The sequence below is a fragment of the Anomaloglossus baeobatrachus genome, unplaced genomic scaffold, assembly GCF_048569485.1.
Source record: "Anomaloglossus baeobatrachus isolate aAnoBae1 unplaced genomic scaffold, aAnoBae1.hap1 Scaffold_111, whole genome shotgun sequence".
Taxonomy (NCBI): domain Eukaryota; kingdom Metazoa; phylum Chordata; class Amphibia; order Anura; family Aromobatidae; genus Anomaloglossus; species Anomaloglossus baeobatrachus.
Window position 1 is genome coordinate 165,667 of NW_027441881.1, and position 10,861 is coordinate 176,527.

Below are 10,861 nucleotides of genomic sequence, written 5' to 3' on the forward strand. Positions count from 1 at the left end.
CTAAGAGGTTAAAAAATTCAGGTTTGTCCAAAAAAAGCAATTTTTGCTCTATTTTCCGCGACCCGTAGCATTCTCATTTTTCGGAATCTATGGTTCAGTGACAGTTTATTTTTGTGTCTCAGGCTGACGCTTTTAAAAAGGTACCATTTTTGCACAGATGCTACGTTTTTGGCATTTGAATTTTTTTGCCGCTACACCATTTACTAATCAGATTAATTGATTTTATATTCTGATAGATGTGGCATTTCTGAACGCGGAGATACCAAATGTGTGTATATTTTTAATTCTTTTAACCCTTTCATTTTCAATGGGGCGAATGGGGGGGGTGATTTGAACTTTTAGGTATTTTATTTTTTTTTAAACTTTTATTTCATTTATTTATTTTACTAGTCCCCTAGGGGACTATAAGGATCAGCAATCTGATTGCTCATTCATTTCTGTTTTGATCATAGGTACACAGCTATGATCACCAGAAAAACTCACCTCTATTTGCAGGTAGCACTCGGCCGGGTGAAACAGGAAGTGAGTGAATCATGTGAGGGACAGTAGTCATCACATGACCCTGTGCTACCATGGCAACTAGTGGCTCACAGTGATCACGTCACGGTGCCGCCGATGCAGCCAGGTGAGTGAAGATTTACCACAACAGAGATTTAAATCGTTCTATCACATTTTGACAGCGCAATTTAAGGGGTTAACAGGCGCGAGTGGATCGCAGATCCACCCGTGCCTGTGAGGCATACATGTCAGCTGTTCAAATCAGCTGACATGTGCAGGAATCGCCACCGGCTGTCCGCAGGTGATTACAGCTATATGGCTTAGGATGTTACGTTATGGCCTGGGATCGTTAAGGGGTTAAGAGTAGTGAAGGGGTTCAAACACTGAAGGAAATAAAGTAATGAAATGTAAATCATTTACAAAAGTGCCACCCAACGAAATCCGCATGTTAGAGGCTTTTGCCTACCTGGTTGCCTATGGATACGTTCTGTATTTCCTTCTCGACAGGTCGCACATGCTCAGTAGACACCTGCTGTTCTTCTATAGTGGTCATCCTCTTCTTACTTTGCAGTGATAGTGAGGTGAAACGTGCACACTGAGTCAACACGGACACTGTGCGCCTACTTCTGTCACACATAACAGTATCCTCTCAGAACGTGCTGTAAAGAAGAACGAGCACAGACATACCAGCAACTAAACCACTAATGTTTCTTCCTCATATAAAGCATGAATATTTATGTTGATATTTGTTATAATGGCCGCCTCCTGCCTATACATACAATATAAACACAACTGGGCCTTCATCGACACGGTTTGAAAGAGAAACTGTCTCTGTTACGCATAGCGACCAATCAGAGCTCAGCTTTAATGTTTTAAACAGCTCTGGTAAAATGAAACCTGTACTGTGATTGGTTGCTATGGGCAGCAAAGAGCTAGTAATATAGCTTGGTAATCCGTCAATAAATAAATACGCCTAAAATATAACTTTTAATAATAATAAATAAAAGGTAAAAGGACCAAAACAAACATATATAGCGCAAATGCGCCTAAAAATTGTCACCAGCTGTGATATCCTATGTCTCTGGTATTAGGATTGTACTGTCACAGACAACAATAAATAGTAGGCAGTAGAATAATCGGCAATATGTAACCCTCATCAGGTATCATATGATAGGGAAATAAAAGGCAACAATCTCACCCGTCTTCAATTCAATTCATCAGGGGTGTGTGTTCCTTAGCCGCAGTAAGTGTAAACAAACGGAGTTGCCACATTATATCGAGGTCCTATGGCTTCCACATATAATCCACGGAATCCCTCATAGACAACTCCGATGTCATATCAACGAAAACTTGTAATTCTCAACGCGTTTCAATTAATCATCAGGAGAATTAGAAAAAATTATGATGTCTTCCAGTAAAACGGCATATCCGCCGCAGAGTTCAGACACCCATCCACATCCAATGCCACATTAATGTGTCCCTCATGGGACCGGCACATCAGCCACTATATGGGTCCAAAAGGTTAAAATAAGTCATCAAGCAAAAATAGCCAGTCTCACATATATCAAACAGCCTCAGTTCAGAGGGCCAAATGTGAATTACGTACTCACCAGGGTCCCGACACGTGGCATTAACTGGTACTACGCCACCGTGCCGAGCGCCGGCATACAGTTTAAATAACAGAGCATTGCCGCTCTGAGGGTAGGCGTGTGACGTCACATCCGTCCCACGGGTGCCCGCCCACTTCCTGCGGGTCATCCCGTGTTGAGACGCATGCGACCCAGGATAGAGTCCTGGAACGCAGGACGCTCCGCGCATGCGCAGATGTATGGCCGCTGCATCTTACATTGTAGTCGGCGCATCCGCCTGCTGTCATCGTGTACAGGAATATTGACATAGTAAATATTCCACGACATCATGCCCTGGGACAGGGAACTTACTAAAGTATAAAGTATATAAAAACAGAATTACTTCATGGTGGGAGGTTCAATCTCTTGAAAGTTACTTAAAGGATAGAATTGTACCTCGCAATCTTAGAATATCCCTAACCCCTAATTTTCGCTATAAAAATTCAGAACTGACTATAAAGTGGCAGAAGGAAATAACCGAGTGTTCTCTAAAATTGATGTTATTATTATTGGAGGAAGAAAAAAAGAACTTAGCATCTCTAGATACCCAATTGAAGGAGCAAACGGAGGTCACTAGGAAATTTGTAAGCGAAAGTGAATTTGCGGCAAAAGAGACGGCTTTACAAAATACTATCGAGAAACACCAATACCATCTAAAAGAAAAAAAGCATAAATTTTATGTGAGGGATAAACAAGATTTCCGTGATAATAAAGCATACTTGTTCCCAATAAATAGATTCAATAAACCGAGTGACACAGAAGGGACCTCGACAGATACGGAAGCCTCAGATACAGAGGGTGGCAACCGTAACCGTAAAAATAAAAATAAAGGTAGAGGGAGATATCAGAACAGGGGTGGCCATAATCCAGGTCATTTTTTAGATCAGGGCCACTACTTGCGGAGCAAAAAGACCCCCCCGAATGTGTTCCCACAATCAGATCAAATCAGATAATTAATCTGTCTAGTAAAACTTTGTCCGCCCCAGCTATGACGGTCCTCAGCAAAGGACTCTCGTTTGTTCCTACGACGGACTTTAATTTGTTTGAGGCGGTCAAAGATTTGAATCTATTTATTAGAAAATTAAAATGGAAAAAACATTTTTCTCTTGAAAACAAAAAAGTCTCTAGGGAAATGGGGATACCTGAGGACATCCTTGAGGACGTGAGGTTCCTATTTAACCTGGCCGACCTGGATCCGAATTCGGTAGGAAAAGGTCCGTTTACTGACCTTAAATTGAAAAGCAAAAAGATGCCACCTATCACCAGTGATGTCAATCCCATTGACATTTTTTGTAACTTAGTGACTAGGGATCTTGAATCCCTCATGAGTAAACATAGGAGAAAGTTTAATTTAACCAAACCTGAAATGGACTCCCTGATGGATCTAGAAGGGGATGATGATATAGTCATTAAGGAATCTGACAAGGGGGGAAACGTTGTACTAATGGACACGTGTAAGTACAAGACCCTATGTCTAGATATCCTTAAGGATACAGACAATTATGAAAAACTTAATGGCAATCCCACCACTGGTTACATAAAGGGACTACGAGTAATTCTCGATAGAGCACTGGAGAGTAATCTCATAGTCAAGTCCGAGTTTGAGTTTTTGCTGCCAACCACCCCAATCATTCCAACTTTCTATTGTCTCCCAAAAATTCATAAGGGGCTTGATCCCCTACGTGGGAGACCTATAGTCTCCGGTATTGGCAGTGTGACCCAGAATGTGGGGATCTATGTAGACAAGGTATTGAGACCCTTTGTGTTGGCCCTTGGGTCATACCTGCGTGACACCACGGATCTTTTAAAAAAATTGGAGGGCGTGGTGTTGGACGATGAGACTCTACTTGTGAGTATAGACGTTGAAGCACTATATTCATCCATAAAACATCAAGATGGTTTGAGGGCAGTTGAATACTTCCTCAGTAGTAGAGGCAGACAGTATGATGGTCACAATGGTTTCATTTTGGAATTACTAGACTTTGGTCTCAGATGTAACACCTTTACCTTTGGGGGCTCTTTCTTCCACCAGCTCAGGGGTACAGCGATGGGGAGCCCTAGTGCCCCGTCGTATGCTAACCTGACCCTGGGCTGGTGGGAGGAGACTATTGTTTTTGGAGAGGACTCACCCATCCCAACTGACAAGATACTCCTCTGGTGTCGTTTTATAGACGATGTGTTCCTATTGTGGAGGGGTGATGAGTCTGAACTCTTAGATATGGTTGGAATGCTCAATATCAATACACTTGGCCTAAAATTCACTTTCGAATGGAACAAGGACAGACTTCCGTTTCTTGATGTGCTGATTGAGAGAGGTATGGACGGTCAAATCAGGACCAGCACATACCGAAAACCAACAGCAACAAACTCTCTTTTGAGGTGGGAGAGTGGCCACCCCAAGAGCCAAAAGAAGGGGATTCCAAAGGGCCAGTTTTTGAGACTCAGAAGAAACTGCTCGGAGACTCCCCTTTTTTTGGAACAGGCGGCTGACCTGAATAAGAGACTAAAACAGAGAGGATACCCGGAGGGGGTCATTGACCAAGCTTTTTCTGAAGCGAGTGTCAGAAACAGGACATCCTTGCTAAATTCGGCCCCACGGAACAGCCCGAAGGATGAGGTGGTACGCTTTATAACTACCTACAATAATGGGGCTGAGGACTTTCGTAAAATCCTCAAAAAACACTGGTCAATCCTTGGGATGGACAATGACATTGCACCCGCCCTAACACCGTCTCCCACCATCACCTTTAAAAAGGCACGTTCTTTAGGTGACAGATTGGTACACAGCCATTTCATCCCCAAAAATTCTTCATGGATCCGAAGTGAGTTAAAAGGCTGCTACAAATGTAGTGGCTGCGTGGCATGTGGCTCCATAAAGGTGGGGAAAAAATTCCATTCTGTTGTGACCGGCAGGGATTACACCATTAAGCATTTTATCAATTGTAGATCAAAAGGCGTTGTTTATAAAGCTACCTGCACATGCCCAAAGGAGTATGTGGGAAAAACTAAAAGAGAATTTAGACGTAGAGTGGGGGAACATCTAAGGGACATCCGTAACAAAAGTGACACACCATTGGCAAGGCATATTGCCGAAAAACACAATGGTGACCCCAACTCCGTCCATTTCCAGGGAATTGATCTGGTACCACAACCTTTGAGAGGGGGAGACTGGGACAATCTTATCCTAAAGCAGGAGACGAGATGGATTTTCTGGCTCAGGACAGTGAGTCCCCTGGGCCTAAACGAGATGCTATCCTTTGCACCCTTTGTGTAACCCAGTAACAGGGTGAGGTTTCTGACAGGGTTATACGACGGCCGAGTGGGGGCACCATCCACCGTTTCCTTTTAGGGTGCCGACCCCCACATGATAGGCAGGTGTAAGATCAGACTTTAGGGCCATTTTACATGGTGATGGGTCTTTTTCTATTCCCATCCGTTTTGGCCCAGGTACCTTCTTAACTGTTCCTGACCGGATTTCCCCTTAAATTGGTCATTATAATCCTCGGGTCCCTTCTCCCCGCCCCTCGGCCCTTTCCCTCCCTCATCCCTCCCCCTCGCTTATCTGTACCATAACGTATGAAGTGTTGTTTAAGTTGTCCGCTTTACCATGATGGCACAGTCATATTTAACCTGGATCATCTGTGTCTGGGATAGTGTGTCCCAGGGCATGATGTCGTGGAATATTTACTATGTCAATATTCCTGTACACGATGACAGCAGGCGGATGCGCCGACTACAATGTAAGATGCAGCGGCCATACATCTGCGCATGCGCGGAGCGTCCTGCGTTCCAGGACTCTATCCTGGGTCGCATGCGTCTCAACACGGGATGACCCGCAGGAAGTGGGCGGGCACCCGTGGGACGGATGTGACGTCACACGCCTACCCTCAGAGCGGCAATGCTCTGTTATTTAAACTGTATGCCGGCGCTCGGCACGGTGGCGTAGTACCAGTTAATGCCACGTGTCGGGACCCTGGTGAGTACGTAATTCACATTTGGCCCTCTGAACTGAGGCTGTTTGATATATGTGAGACTGGCTATTTTTGCTTGATGACTTATTTTAACCTTTTGGACCCATATAGTGGCTGATGTGCCGGTCCCATGAGGGACACATTAATGTGGCATTGGATGTGGATGGGTGTCTGAACTCTGCGGCGGATATGCCGTTTTACTGGAAGACATCATAATTTTTTCTAATTCTCCTGATGATTAATTGAAACGCGTTGAGAATTACAAGTTTTCGTTGATATGACATCGGAGTTGTCTATGAGGGATTCCGTGGATTATATGTGGAAGCCATAGGACCTCGATATAATGTGGCAACTCCGTTTGTTTACACTTACTGCGGCTAAGGAACACACACCCCTGATGAATTGAATTGAAGACGGGTGAGATTGTTGCCTTTTATTTCCCTATCATATGATACCTGATGAGGGTTACATATTGCCGATTATTCTACTGCCTACTATTTATTGTTGTCTGTGACAGTACAATCCTAATACCAGAGACATAGGATATCACAGCTGGTGACAATTTTTAGGCGCATTTGCGCTATATATGTTTGTTTTGGTCCTTTTATTTATTATTATTAAAAGTTATATTTTAGGCGTATTTATTTATTGACGGATTACCAAGCTATATTACTACTTTGTCCATACGGTATATCCATATCCAGTTGCTTTATTTATTGCAGCAAAGAGCTAGAAGAGGACACAGAGGGGAAAATATCTAAAACACATACAGAATTGTAGGATGGAGGGCGGTTGGCCTATACACAGAACCTCCTATCACAAAGAAATGGAGGAGCAGCTAATAAAGCTTTACACTGATGAGAGCAGTGAGTCTGGAGAAGAAGCCGAGACTTGTGGGAAATGTAGTTTATAGAGGTCACATGGCCACCAGTGAAGGACCGCCCACTTCACACTGAGCACAGAAACATGTATGGAGGAGATGGAGCCAGAAAAATGTAAGGAATGACGCAGTGAGGATCTGGAGATATGGCCGGGCTACTATAGGGAAGAAAGAAATGGATTCAGAGATAAACCTTTTAATTTGCAAATCTTGAAGAGTTTACACTCACACACACATAATACAACAGCTCCAATATACAAGGAAATATCTGTTTAATATTACACATAGACTGATACATCGGCTGCCGAAAAAGCAGATATTACAGAGAGCAGTATAACTATCCGGGGTGCAGGAGTCACAGTCACCCCAGGATCCTGGGCCCCGCATCTAATCCGAACACTGGGAAAGCTGGGTTAGCCGAGAAATAGGTACAATTATCACCCAGCTTTCCCAAAGCCAGATATTTTACTAACAAGTGTACGAAAGAGGGATAGTTGATACCCTTTACAAATATTACTATTAACCCCTTCAACCACCTCCCCTTGGCGATTTTCCATTTTTTCCTCCTTCCAAGAGCCATAACCTTTTTATTTTTATGTCAATATACCCATATGAGGGCTTGTTTTTTTGCAGGACAAGTTGTACTTTTGAATGACACCTTTCGTTTAACCATATACTGTACTGAAAAAAGAGAAAATATTAAAAGTGCAAATCCACAGTTATTTGCGGGGGGAGGGGGTATTTAACATGTTCACTATATGGCATTATGATTCCCCAGGTCGGTACGAGTTTGTAGACACCAAGCATGGATAGTTTCACTTTTATCTAAGTGGTGAAAAAAAAATCATAATTTTGCCCAAAAAAATAATTGTGCTTTTGTCGCCATTTTCCGAGGCCTGTGGCGTTCTCATTTTTCAGGATCTGGGGCTCAGGGACGGCTTCTTTTTTTGCGTCTTGAGCTGACATTTTTACTTATACAATTTTTGCACAGATGAGATGTTTTGATCGCCTGTTTTTGCATCTTAATGGATGTTTCTGCGACCAAAAAAAACTATTTGAGTTATAATAATAAGTTTTATTTCTATAGCGCCAACATATTCCGCAGCGCTTTACAGTTCAGAGGGGACATGTACAGACAATATGAGACAATACAAAATAACACTATTAAGATACCAGGAGGAGTGAGGGCCCTGCTCGTAAGCTACAGTGTATGAGGGAATAGGGGAGGCACAAAAGGTGAATGGGGGAGAAGAGCTTGTCATATATGGTCCAGCCATCGATTTAATAGGGGATTCAAAACCAGGTGCATGGACCTGTCATCGGCCAGAATTCATACAACTACAGGGGACAAGAATTGGAAGTAAAAATTTTGTTATGAAGGGCAGAAAGGGACTAGATTAGATCAGGGCGGTGAGGGGATAGGCTAGTCTAAAGAAATGCGTGTTTAGGGCCCGCTTAAAGGTGTGGATGTTGGGAATTAATCGGATTGCTCTTGGTAGTGTGTTCCAGAGCATAGGCGCAGCTCAGTTAGGAATTATTTTCTCGCCACGCTGTGTGACGATCAGATCAATTGATTTTATATTTTGCTAGATCGAGCATTTCTGAATGGGGTACCCATGCTGCCTGATAGTATAGGTGTGATGCCCTGGCAAAACTAGGTAGTCACAGATAGGCCCCCGCACAACACCTTCCCTTATTTAGGAAACACACAGCCGACCTGAAACCCTAGTCACCCCCCCTTAGGCCCCCTTCACACGCAGGTGTCTCCAGTACGTGCTAGGTCAGTGCCCGCATGTACCGGAGACACGGGCACACGTAAACCCATTAAAATCAATGGGTTTATGTGCACGCACGTGTTCAGCCATTGGCCCGTGCCTCCGTGTGGAGCAGACGTGTGCCCGTGTGCTCCATACGGAGCCATGTCCGTTTTTCTCCGGCAGCATGGGTGTCACGCGACCCGCACACGTACCACACGGATGTAGTGTGGATACGGGCCCATGTGACACGTGCCGGAGAAACACATGTGTCATTTTAAAAATAAAAAAGCACACACTCACCTCCACAAGCCCTGCAGTCTCTGCCACGGCTGTCACCTCTATCCAATTCCCAGTGAATTTGAACAACACATCATCTTCACTGGGGGCCGGAAGCAGCGTCAGCGGGGCGTGGCCTGTGCCGGACACTGTCATTGAGCACCACAGACCGCTCCAGAAGACACAGGTAAGGCGGGGCTTTCCGCGCTCCGTGTGTTATTATGTATAACACACGGAGAACACGCATGTGCCACAAACACGACACACTGGGAGCAAACCACCCCTTTAATACGTACGTGAAAAAACGGTACTTTTTTTCATGTTCGTGTGAAGGGGCCCTTAGGGAAAGATAGACACACCAGTGGGCGTGACCAGGCCGTTGGACAAGCCCACCCAGGGGTCTAGACAGCCTGGGGTGGGAAAACAGTAGTTAGTGTAGTTTTGGAGTTCAAGGAGAGAGGAGTGTGGGCTGAAGCGAAGTGTAGCTCCAGCAGAGAAAGTTCAAGTTAAACGGTGCCAGGGTAGGAGCCCGGGTGCCACTGGCTAGATGGCAGACGGTGGTCTCCGTCAGCAGGAGACGGGAAGACGGCTTGGCAGAACAGAGGTGTACCGGGCCAGGGTTGTAGCCCGCCGGTACCGACACGAGGAACAGACCCAGAAACCAGAGCACAAAGGGGGGTACTCGGACCCTGAAACCAGGACCAGAAATAAGCGGCCTGGTTAATTAACCGATTAAGGCCAGGATTATAGGTCCTGTCCCACCCAAAGTCCCTGATAGAAGGCAACAGCCCACCGAAAGGAATAAGAGGTCACCGCCAGGGCCCATAGATCCCACGGGCCAGCATCTGCGGGCTCGGCTCTTTAGGCCACATCCAGCCGGGAGCGGACTCATGAGTTCCAGACTAGGAAGTCCATCTTACACAAAGTCAGTGCAGAGGAAAATTATAGAGACCACCAGCCTGGGTGGGAGACCCGAATGCAACCGGCCGCGGCGCCGGCCACCAACACCTTACTTTACCAGAGACTCGTGTGATTTCTTGACTAATTAATCAAGCACTCCCCCTGGCGTCGCTATACCCTGCACCAGACGGCACATAGGGAGCATAGATTTCCCATTTCCTGGCAATAGACACATGGAGACAGGCAGAGGAGGAAAAAGCTGTGGAGCCTAGGAGAAAGGCTTGTGACTTAGCTAGCTAGGAAGTGAGGGTGAGCAACACTCATTATGAGAGTAGGATTCCACTTGTGAGAAACTCACGCTTATCTTGCATCGCATCACCCGGCACGGCCTGCCTCTTTCCTGACAGGAGCGGGTCAGCTGCATAGAAATACAGAAGCCGACCCGCTCCTGTCGAGAGGTAGGCCATGCCAGGTGATGCAATGCAAGATATGCGTGAGTTTCTCGCAAGTGGAATCCTACCCTAAAGGTTACTAAAGAGGGATACAGAGGCCCCTGAAAAGAGCTCCAGCCGGATGTTGCTTTTTTATGGTACATCTCACGTTATGCCGGCGTCACACAGCACGATAAATCGTGCAATCGCATAAGCAATCGCACCCGCCCCCGTCGTTTGTGCGTCACGGGCAATTAGTTGCTTGTGGCGCACAAAGTAGTTAATCCCGTCACACGCACTTACCCCCCCCTAGGCGACGTCGCTGTGGGCGGCGAACACCCTCTTCCTGAAGGGGGAGGGACGTTTGCAGTCACAGCGACTTCACACGGAAGCCGGCCAATAGAAGCGGAGGGGCGGAGATGAGCGGGACGTAACATCCCGCCCACCTCCTTCCTTCCGCATTGCCGGCAGGACGCAGGTAAGTTGTGTTCGTCGTTCCCGAGGTGTTACACGGAGCGAC